The following is an 11,772-nucleotide window of genomic DNA, read 5'->3' on the forward strand; positions in this document are numbered from 1 at the left end:
TCAGGCCGATATTTAGGGATTTTACAACATCGGCATTGGCCGATCTAGCGCTGAAAAAGACGATATTTCCGGGATAGAGACTTCCCGTTTTCTGCATTGGAAAGAGAAAAGTCACGGCTTTAAAAACGAGTCCTCCCACAACTCCCTTGGCCTCAGGGGAGGTGAGAAACATCGCAATTGGCTAGCTTCAAGTTTGTTAAACACAAGTTTCACTGAACCTTTGTCAATATGGACATGCTGCATGTCAATCGCTGAGTTAGTTTTAACATCCACTATTGTATTTTTGATCTCCGCGCAAAATGCCGCAGCTAGAAACAATATGCTAATGCTAATGACATCTAATCAAAATATTGGCCAAAAATATTGGTCAAAATATTGGCCAAGCATATCAGCATCGGCCAAGTAACACCCCAAAATATTGGCATCGGCCTTAGAAAAACCCCTATCGGTTGGCCTCTAGTAGCTAGAACATATTAGGTGTTGTGTGGTGCTGCATACAACCCTTAACTAATGCCGTAGTCAATAGCGTTCATATTTTTGTATGGATGCCCCATTGGAGGTGATCAGAACATGTTTATAATTATTGACAGACTTGGGGACAGGCAGGCACAAACTCTATACTGACTAATAGACATTTACCAACAAGTGCTGAGGTTGTATTTTCAATTCTGACAATAATTGTTCAGTGCTTTGAGGATTTCAGATTGAGGATTTCTTTATGTCGTGTGACCTTCCTTCAGTCTGGATGGCAAGGAGTGAGAGCCTGATGATAAAACCAACAATTCCGAAAAACACACAGCCCCTGTCCAAATGGGGCTGCAAACAGGACAAACTGGAGTGGACACAAAGAAGAAGCAGAAACAACTACAGGGGCTCCATACGCCGCATTATGAACCAGGCAACTAAAACTGGAGTAATTCATTTCAGCGGATACACCAGAACCCAGAGGATAAATGGCCTACTTTTCTTTTTATAGTTTGTTACACTGACACGGATAACGCTGATTCTACTCTACTTCTAACACAATTTTATGATCCGGGAAAAGAATTGAAAATCTTCCAATTTTACCAATATTTAGCAGTTGTAATCCGCTAACACGCCGTCTGTGTGGATGCTCGCCTTTTAAGCACGATTATCCCAAAGTGGAAAAGGTCAAACGAATCATAACTGCCCTTTTTACACAGGAGATAACAGATTATACATGCAGTGGCTGTTCAGTTTGTTTTGACATAAATATTAATGCAATTTAGATGCAAAACACCACAAACTCAAGAGTCAGTTGAGGTGACGGCGTGAATGAAGCAGGTGCCATCCTCACTGTGCGCTTCAAAGCAAAGTGGGAGGTTCTTTGCGAGCAATAAACAATCGCTGTCAGGGCTCAAGAGTGGTGGTTTTGTCGCCATGGAAACACTTCAATTAAGATTAATTCTAGCTTGTCAATGAAAATAACAAAAAAAACGTGGGGTTACATGCACTGACACTTTCACTGGGGATCAATTTCTTTCTTATTTTTCCTAGTTGGATTGGATTTCAGATGTCATGATATCGGATGCAGTAAACATTTAGGCTACTTGCTGTAATAGCCAATCCATACTAGGTCTCAAGTGATTCAATAAGTGGACCTTTACCAATTCAAGACTAAATATTCCAAGCCCTCAAAATGAAGACCATAAGTGGAGCAGCATTTTTACACAAGCCAAGGACCGTGTAACATGCATCAAACCCAACATCAAAGCTCTTCACCCATTATGGATGCACTCTCCATCTCAACATGCACAACACCATCAGCAATCCCATTCACCTACATTTGAGCACCACCGGTTTGTGGGAGATGCAGGAGCGTTGCAGCAGAACGCCTTTGCACGGGGATGGGCGGTTCTCTCCAAACATCTGGGAGAACGGTGTGGACATGAAGGCGCTCTGGGCCATCGGGGAAGAGCAAGGTGGTCCGGAGAAACCCCCGCTGCCCCGCTCGCACCTTGAGTTCGGAGCGCCTCGCCGCATCCCCCGACTCTTCAGTGATTAATTAAGCAGTTGTGCACCTCCGCTGTGCGCCGTGGAAAAAAAAAAAAAAAAAAAAAGCTGCAACCAGCGCCAATCCCTCTTTGGGACACACGCACTCGGAGCATGACCTGAGCACAACACCGCGCTGCTGTGTTGGATTATTGGGCAACGCGCGGCTCTCGCATCCAGCAAACATTTACGCACGGATGGGAAGGGCATCCACCCCAGAAATGAGCCTGTTTGCCTGACGGGACAATTCGCTGCTATGTGCGAAGGGGTGATGACTGTGGGTTAGGCGCTGGTTTTCTGAGGATTTAAACATGGATTGCATGGTTATTTCTCAGACTCATTTCAAGTTGATCGTGGTTTCGAGTAGTCCTTTGTCTAGGTTTTACTAAAGATGAGGCTTAGATTTGCCATGGCATTAACATTTTAGTTTCTGAGTTTAGACAGTGGATTTTGCTCATGGCTTCCATTCAGTTTTGATCATTAAATTGCAATGTTTGGATGAATTTGGCGCCTGATCATGGTCACAAACGTTGACTCGTTAGTATTCAGTCCAGCTGTTTTATCCTGTCTCTGTGTGGACCACACTCTTGGGTCGTCCTGCAAAATGGTGCAACTTCTCTCCCGTTGGACCCTCTCAAACTGCCACAACTGGCCGGCGGCTCCACTGACAGCCAAGCTAGCTGATGTTTAATGGAATACTGCACCAAACCGGCGCGCTGCACATACATATCACCAAAAAAAGACAAAAGCCACGCGCATCGGTGCCCACATACCCAATCAACTCTCTCTTACCTTTGATGAAGAGTTGCCTTTTTTAAAGCGGGATGTCACATTCACTGAAGGAACCGCGAACACATGCCTATTCCGCAGCTCCCGGACGCTGTACAGATACACGAGATAGGAGCAGGAGCAGAGTGAAAGCGGCCAGAAGTGCCTCCCGCCGCGCGCGCACACGCACACACGCGCATACACCCACAGCCACACAGGCAGGGCTTCCCAAATGAAATATTGCACGCAGCCGATTGGTCCACGGGATTCGCGGTGGCACTATTAGGAGGGGCCAAAGATAACCAAGCAGCAACGTGAGCAACGTAAATGAGCCCGCCTTACGCACCGCGTTAATGGTAACAGAGAGGAAAACGGCACTTCAGTGAGAAAGGTAGGTAAGGTATTTAGATGCGAGGCGTCCTGTTGGGGGTGAATCGGGACCATTCTACAACACAATACCATGTGACCATCCCTAAACTGAGGTAAAAACAGTGGACTCAGTATAGCGTTGTCCAATGCAATCCCACACAACAGCGTGGCCCGGGAGCTTAATGTTTTATTGACGCCTTTCACTGGGCTAATATTTTTCATATATACTACCAAAGTCTCTCATATCATTTGGGTTCTTCTGTAGTTTTGGTTGTCTTACTAACAAACAAATACTGTGGGTCTCATTCGATGTTTTAGGATTTTTTTACTGGACATAATAATCCTACATAATGAATTGTAAAGTAAGTAAGTCACATTTATTTACATAGCACCTTTCACAGAGAAAAAGCCACGAAGTAGTTCGGTTTAAAAAACAACAGAGAAATCATAGCAGCCCAAGAGTAGCTAATTAAAAGCCTGAACAAATTATGATTATGAATTATGATGGACAATAGACCTACATTATTTGGTGGAGCATTACAGAGTGAATTGGGCTCTTGCCAGTATCAGAACCTAAATCGCCCCGAATGAGTAACAATATCCCTGATCTATCAGTCTACTCCCTGGCTAAAGACCAAAGATGATGTTCTTGTCTGTTCAACCAGGTAGCAAAAAGCATTTTCAATTTTTGTCATCTTTTTTTGCTCTATGTCTCCACAGCAGCACACAATCGTTCATTCATTGCTTTGTTTTTGCTCGGACTCATGCAAGACTCTGTGGTTGGGCCCCTTTTCCTTGAAGCCCCCTGTCTAATTGACAATTGGGAGATTCATTCTCACCATAAGGCAATACGTTACATAGTTCCGTTCAGTGCCTCCTTTCATCATCGCATCAAGCTTTCCTCTTTCACCATGGTACTGTAAATGGGTCAGGGAGGAGGGACAGGGAGATGGAGAGATGGAGAGCGAACGGAAATAAAAAGTGCTTTCCAATAGGCCTTAAGGACACTGCATGATATGTGTGTTTGGCTGCGAGCAAATGTGAAAGTAATGACCTAGTTGTGTTTTTCATTTTGCGCTGGTCTCATTGGGTGAAGCTTGAGTGGGCATCAGTCAAATGGACAGCATCAGATAACATGCTCAAGAAGGTGGATTTATATATACATTGTGATATATAAAAACGACGAGAGTTCACTCCGAAGATAATGCACCCACCTGACGCCACATGTACGCGTTGATATTGGCATAGCATATTTTGAAAGGGGGTGAAGGGAGCATTTGTTATCAGCATACGAGTGGTTTTCAAAATTATCAAGTGCCACCAATTAAAAATGTGGCGACCAGATATGAGCCAGGTCTATAACAAGGCTACGCAGTGTACCCAGATGTGTATAGTTTTGAATAAATACTAAAAGAGGACAAAAAGATTGAACTTCAGAGTAGCCTGAGTATGCAGTACCACACCGGAAGTGTCCCTGGTATAACAAGGAGTACCCATGCCCATATAGTGCTCTATATGTTGTTTCAGTGACTTTGATCAGAGAGAGAATATGAGAGACATGATCAGTCTGCGTACAGATTATGCCATGGGAAGATTTCTGGTGTGTCATGTTAGTTGTTATACCATGGTCAGAATACTCAATTCTGATCGTGCGTTAAAACTGTATAACGCACAGTTGGTATAAACGATTGTACAGTTGGTGTAAGCAGATTAAACGAGGAGCTGTGCATTAGACAGTTTTATTGCACTCCACTACACGTTGTGCATTAAAATTGTATAATGAACAGCTCCTCGTTGTTTAATCCTTACATATCAGACCATGTAATGAATGTACTGAATGGAAACTGGACCTCACTGGTGTCATAGCATTTGCTTGACTTTGGGTTATGGACATAAACAACATGCATATTTGGGATCGTCCAAAGTTGAAATGGCCAAGTCCAGTTTGAAATATGCAAAATTGTGGTCTGCTTATTCAGTTGAGTACAAACTGACAAGATTTACAGTACCCCCAAAAAATATTGTCGATGTTGCTTACACTCTGGTTAATAGCCCATTCGTTGCAGGATTGACTCTCACATTTATTAGGCGCAATTTGCCTATATGACAACATGCCGAGGAGATGTGGACGATCAAATGAGCGCACATGATGAAGCTGTCATTCGTTTATTAGGACCAGAGGGAGAGCCAAGGTTAGTGCGGCAGGAGCGTTTGCAAGGACAATGTGGGCATATGGCAACTACCTCAATTTAGCTACCTTTGGTTTTAGCACTGTGTAATAAGCGAAAACAAGAGAGGGAGGGTAATTAACACATTTGTCCTCACAATCAGTGATAAATTTATAATTTGAATTGCAGAATTTGTGCACACTTTGAAAAGGTGAGCCTACCAATCATGGTGTAAAGTTTTCTTTTGCCAAAATTGGTAATAGAAGTAACCATTTGGTAAAAAACAAACAAAAACTTTGCTTTAATGCTTTTAGACAGGTTAATATAGTAGTATAGCACTGTAAACCCTATATAATCCTCTCACATTATAACTCAAGTCAAATGAAAGATTGTGTAGCGTACTGGTCTTCATTTTAAATGTAAACACAACTCATACAGCAACTTCTCGGATGTCAAAGACGCTTTAACCATCATGCATAAATGGGGGGGAAAATCTCAAAGAAACCATTTTGCTTTTTGGGTGACAAGTGAACACAATTTAGCCTCTGAGTTGTCCAATGCTGATTGCAGCCAGGCTGATGAATATTTATGGGTTCACCAGGTCAAGGTGTAATATCCGAATTTTCGCCTCGACGCAACATGCCTCTTGCATGTGGCAGGGCATCCATCTGAAGAGAACAATCATTTACAGCTTGGCCTTGCACCACCTGCCTCTTCGGCTGCCAGCGGAGAGGCCTGGATCTTCATTAGGACCTGCCTCGCTCCTGAAGCGGCACATGTCACTGAGACCTGGCCTACATCCCTTTAGATCAGGGGTCTCCAACCTTCTTTTTAACCTTGCGGGGTACTTTTACGCATCAAAGCCGTTGGAGAGCTACGTATGCTTCAAAGACACTTGTGTAAAATGCAACGTAAGTGGAGTTCACCCAGGAGAATTAGTAGACAAGATCAGATTTTTTTAGACGATGACTTGAGTTTTGTCCTTATGCTTAACCGCATTGATTCAAATGTTTGCAGATTGTGTTCAGCGTGTTCAGAACAAAAGGTTAATGTATCTTAAATGTGAGACATCAAACATATGCAGAGCTAGATTACGCTGGAAAACCACTGGTTGGAGATCCCTGCTTTACATCAACACGGTACACAGAAGAAGAGATTTGTTTTTTTGTTTCAACCTCTTAACCCCGACCTTTTCCCAAATCTCCAAATCTAAAAGGTAAAAAAGTGATGAAAATGTCACAAAAAAGTGTGACGAAAACGTGAGGAAAAATATCAATTCAGATGAGATTTTAATAGGTCTTAGCTGGGTCTATAGGCTGTAACCTTATGGATTTTGGTAAAGCTGAACTGGATAAAATGCACATGGTTAAGGCCGGAGTTAAGAGGTTAAGTGACATAAGTTAAGTTCATAATTTAGGTATGCTGAACCCATTGGTGATTCCATATTGCTATTCCAAAGATTTCCCAAATCAGAAGCAGCATTCAATATTCTTGTTCTGTATACTGAATTATGGTATCGGATTCATCAGTTTTCCCAGACACTACCCAGCAATATCTCTGGGAAACCTTTGTGGGTGACCACATTGCAGGGATTCATCTCCATTCAGGACCTTGGTCTTGAGTACTTGGTGGGTCGATAAGGCATGTTTCAAGTTGATAGGGGAAACTGCTGCATCCAGAAAAAAAACCCTCCCCCTCCCTTGGCTCTCTCTAGTTATTATACAACATTAAATTCACATTTTTTAAGCATCTCACCAATTAGAAATAGAGTTTCATTTAAGGTGCAAATCTCACACCATGTTTACTTCAACTTGCCCGCAGCACTTCTGAAAATCAAGCCTCCAATAAATACGCAGCCTTTCCTTATATTGCAGACTGGATGTGGGCGCATTGATTGCGGGTGGTTAAAAAAGACCAGCGCGTTGATCCCTAAACAAATGTGATGAGCTCTATCCGTGCTGAAAACCCATCTGGGCTGTGTGATGAGTGAAAACCTGCTGATCCTCTGTGTCCTGCCCCTCTAATAAAGCTGTCGTCCCCTGCCAATGGGAACTTTGATTGTCGACCCAGATCAATGGCGTCTGTCAGGGAGATGTCCTCCTGTGGGCTCAGGCTGGGACGCTCACTGTGGGGCGAAAGTGGCTCAGATGCAGGTGCAGACTGTCCGTGTATCCTTGGGCAGGACTCTTCACTCACCTTGCCTGTGTGGGTGAGTGAGTGGTTGGTGTTGGCGCAGATGAGCAGCCTCACTTTCATCAGTCGGGCAAGTGTCGCCAACCGTATACCCTGCGAGTTATTTTAAGAATGAATGAATACAAAATATAGCTTGATTGTAATAAATGGGGAATACTTTGACTATTGTTAGTATACCCAGGACATTTACAGTTGCAAATTTCAACACAAAGCAAATCCTCTTGATAATTGTGATAAAAATTAGTTATTTTAGTGTATGAGGAAATCTTTTGGGAAGCCACTTTGAAATAGAGGGAACTATGGGCAGCTCACACATTACAGATCCCTTGATATAGAGCACGTGGGATTGGATTATCGAACCCTACATCCCTGAGCTCAATTGGTACGAGCGAAACTCTCACAGTAGTCACAGTAACGTGTAGAGACTAAATGTCAATGGAGTATTGCTGAATGACAATTGAAAATAGGTTTTATGAAGTCAATAACATGAGGTCCAATCAGTGACTATAGCAGTAGAAGAGAAGTGTGTGGGCAGGGACATCTGGCTTCACATATAACATGGAAATAAGATGCAAAGAAGTTCCCATTTGCATCAAGGGCAACTTTTGATTGAAAGGAACAACAACCAACCCACTCGATTCAAACAAGCTAAACATTCTCACCTGATATGATTTATTTCCTCAAAATGTTGTCAGGATGTACATCTGTTATGGCAACATTATTCTAGACAGGGTATAAAGGGGGGAAATGAAATGGATGAATGAATGTAATGTAGCATAGTGAAATTACTTATGTCATCCTTGAAACAGTCCATGATGAACCCCACTGCCTTAGGGATCAGCTCATGAACCTCAAAATAACACAATGGCACTGGGCTTATACGCAACAGAACAGCATACTGTATATGCATGTATTTCTCTCTCCAAAGATCCATGGCTTTGCAAGTGGCATGCATATTTCATCAAAAACATGCACCGCTGCGGAGCCCATAGCTCAAGTAGCGCTGACATCTTTACTAACAGTCAGCACTACATGCCTAGTGCTTTGTGTACGTAGTGCAGATTTACAGTCAGGATGGCAGAGGGAGAGCAGGAGAGTTTCCCGGGACTTTTCCCACGCAACAACATGCAACAGCAGGACTCTTTCTACAATGATTCTAATGTTCATGATCAATGAGGCATTCATTTACTTACTAAAGTTGTATTGCACTTAAAAGGTTAGTCTAGCCACAAGAGGTCACTATTGTAAATGTGTGTGTGTGGGTGCAAGAAAGTAAGATCCCAGGGTTACAAAAACTCTCTGTGGCTGCACGTTTAAAGCAATATTCAGTCAAGATCCTTGCTACATATTTTTGTCATTGGGTGTTTGATTGTGATTTAAGAACCACTGCTCTGATACTCTACTTGGCAAACCTTGTAGAATCAAGCGTCATAGCAAACAAATATAAAATGCCATGCCACACTGAGATGGCTTTGGAAACGCCGGAAGCAGATTGAGAAGTAGAGTGCATAAGCTTGTTTTTCTCCTGATGAGAGCCGCATTAAATCATTTACAAGCTTGATTTAACACTCCTCCTTTTACTTATTCATGAAAAGGCTAAATCAACCGGCATGATTTTGTAGTCAGTCAGAATTTACTTATAAAAGTAAGTTTGACGCCACAGAAATGGAATGGGGAAAATTTCACCGTTTGGTTTTCATGAACATTCATCCGCAATAGCATTTTCGTGGAAAGATTTGGGATGGTAGAAAGGTGTACTGGCTGTAAGCAGGATCCGAGAAATTTACCACCCAACTTTCAGGCTTAGTAACTTTTTTACTAAAGTAATGTTACTATCACTCTCAAAAAAAAAAAGAAAAAGAAGAAGATCATTACACATTTATTTAATAGTACCAGACAATGACAATGATTTATGCACTTGATGAATTGGGAAGAGCTAAAATAGTGTTTGGGCTGTTTTAACTTACTAAATCCTTTCCGTAGTCCCAGGGGGTAATGTTGATGGGATGATTGGGGGGTCTTTCATCTCACCCTGGTGTCTCTGGCCAGAAAACCACAATAGCAGCTCTCCTGCCTCCGAGTCGGAGCCACCAATACACACTACTGGAAACACAAAGAAGAAGCTAACAGGCTAACGAGCAAAGCTAACTATGGGCTAGCGCCACTTAATCAGTATTTACAGACACGTTTGGGTGAAAAAAATACAGTGGGGAAAAAAAGTATTTGGTCAGTTTCACATAGACATTCTATTGGATTTTGACCAAATACTTTTTTTCCCCACTGTATCTCCATTGTGTAATTGGATGTACAATATCCCTCTCTCCCTTTGTCTTTTCTGTCAGGGTCGTATTTACTCTCACGGACGATTAAGGAGTAAAAAAACGCAACATGCTACGACACCTGCAGTGGCGTGAGTTACTTAGTACTGCTTTAAATTCAACTTTTTTTGGAAGAGTGTACATGAGCTATATATAAAAGTGGGAGATTTTGATCATACTGGTTTTGAGCATATACGGTTGTGTCATTGGCCAAGTGCTGTGATTGTTGGTGGCACATCATTATTTTTAGCCGATAGAGTCTAATCCAATTTTAGGCATCAGTGGACCTTGTTTGTTGTTTTTAAGGATGAAAAAAAAAATGAAAAAAAGGCAATAGCTTATGGAAGACTATATGTCCAATGGTGATGAATTGATTGAAGTTGAAAGTGGCAATTAGTTTGTGTGATAAATGTACTGGAGGCAGAGGCACAGCAGACATAAGAGGTGACATAACACCGGCCCTGAATGGAAACACTCCCATTATTCTCCCCAGTCTTCTCCGCACCATTCATCTGTGCAAGTAATGACCAGAGAAAAGAACAAGACGCGGCTCTGTCAGAATGATTCACTGTCAATTTAACAGAATTTTTATAGGATGCGGTAGAGCAAGGAAATGCGCCAAAAAATATCCACTTCTGCAGGGTTACGAAATGTGTAATTGTATGTGCACACAGGTAAGACTCTGGTGGGCTTTCAATATGATGGAAATGACTGGACGCATGGAAATATTCGTCCAGCTTCTGTATTATGTTTCAGAATTTGGACATCTGGACAGACCCATATAACTATCTATCATTTGAAGCATCTTGTATTACAGTATTACAACCCAACATCTGATACGTAAATTCAAGAATGCTGTAAAGTAAAAAATAAAAAAAAACAGGAAGGAAAAAAAAAGAAATCACAAATGGTTCAGCTGCTGATCCACGTGCTACTTGTTTTGCACATGAGCAAACACTTGGTTGCCAAATGACCCCCAAAATCTATAAAATGAAATCATGCAAAAATGTGTCTTTGCTAAAATTGGTTTGCACAACTCACAATCTTTGGTAGAGCTTACATGTTCTTAAAAGTTTAAAGCACGAATTTAGAGAGATTGTGTGAAGCTTATTGTTTAATCTTCATTTTCAGTCAGTAGGCTGGTGCTGAAGTTGATTTAGAATACAGATTCGCTTAATGCTCTGGAGCATGATATAATTTGTGCAAAGGTACATTTTTCATACGGTATTTCCAAGATATTCCCATGTGGTTTCAAATGAATACATATCAGGGAGCAGGGTGAATATATTCTATATATATGAATTCTAGGGTGAACTCTATCTGCAAACAAAAAGCTGCCTGGCCTTGGCTGGAGAGACATGCATGGAACAAACAGGAGACTCCTCTGCAAGGTGAGCTCTAATGACAGCTCGCACATTGTAAATAAGAGCCTTGCTTCGTCTTGTAAACTGGCTGAATATCATTCCTGTTTTATGTGGAAGCCTGGCAGTGTCAAGGAACAAGATAAGAACTATGTTACCGACATAGATTAGTTTAAATAGCATATTATTTAACTGCAGATTAAATTAATTATTCTCTCGCCATTTTAATTCCAGAAACATGAACAAAAGTTCTGCATTATTGTTCCCAAGCCATACAGTCACTGGAGTCAGAAGATATATTTGAGAAATAGATTTCCAGATTAAAAGATGGATTTGGCATTTGAGCAAATTCCATGGATGCATTACACAACGAAACATGCAAATCATGTTGATATGCAAGAGCTAGCTACTTGGGACTTTTAATGACCTAACTACCCTTGAATTTCCCTTTTATTATGCTGCCTCTCTTAAGTGTCTACCGAGGACATGGGCCTGAAGCTAAAACAATGAGATGCTCAGGCTTTCTGATCATCAGCGCTTAGTGGATATAGGTCAGTGGCGCCATTGCGTGGCATATAGCGA

The 11,772-nt window shown here is 41.8% G+C and overlaps 1 protein-coding gene across 2 annotated transcripts in view; it reads right to left on the reverse strand.

Annotated features, from left to right (window-relative positions):
• dlgap3 (discs, large homolog-associated protein 3) overlaps positions 1-2,996 on the reverse strand; it is a 111,959-nt gene extending 108,963 nt beyond the window's left edge. For both annotated transcript variants that reach the window (XM_079571219.1, XM_079571218.1), the window contains exon 1: positions 2,806-2,996. The gene's annotated coding sequence lies outside the window, so the exon portion shown is untranslated. The remainder of the gene's footprint in view (positions 1-2,805) is intronic.
• Between the last annotated feature and the right edge of the window lie 8,776 nt (positions 2,997-11,772).

The sequence above is a fragment of the Gobius niger genome, assembly GCF_951799975.1.
Source record: "Gobius niger genome assembly, chromosome: 14".
In the NCBI taxonomy this organism is placed as follows: domain Eukaryota; kingdom Metazoa; phylum Chordata; class Actinopteri; order Gobiiformes; family Gobiidae; genus Gobius; species Gobius niger.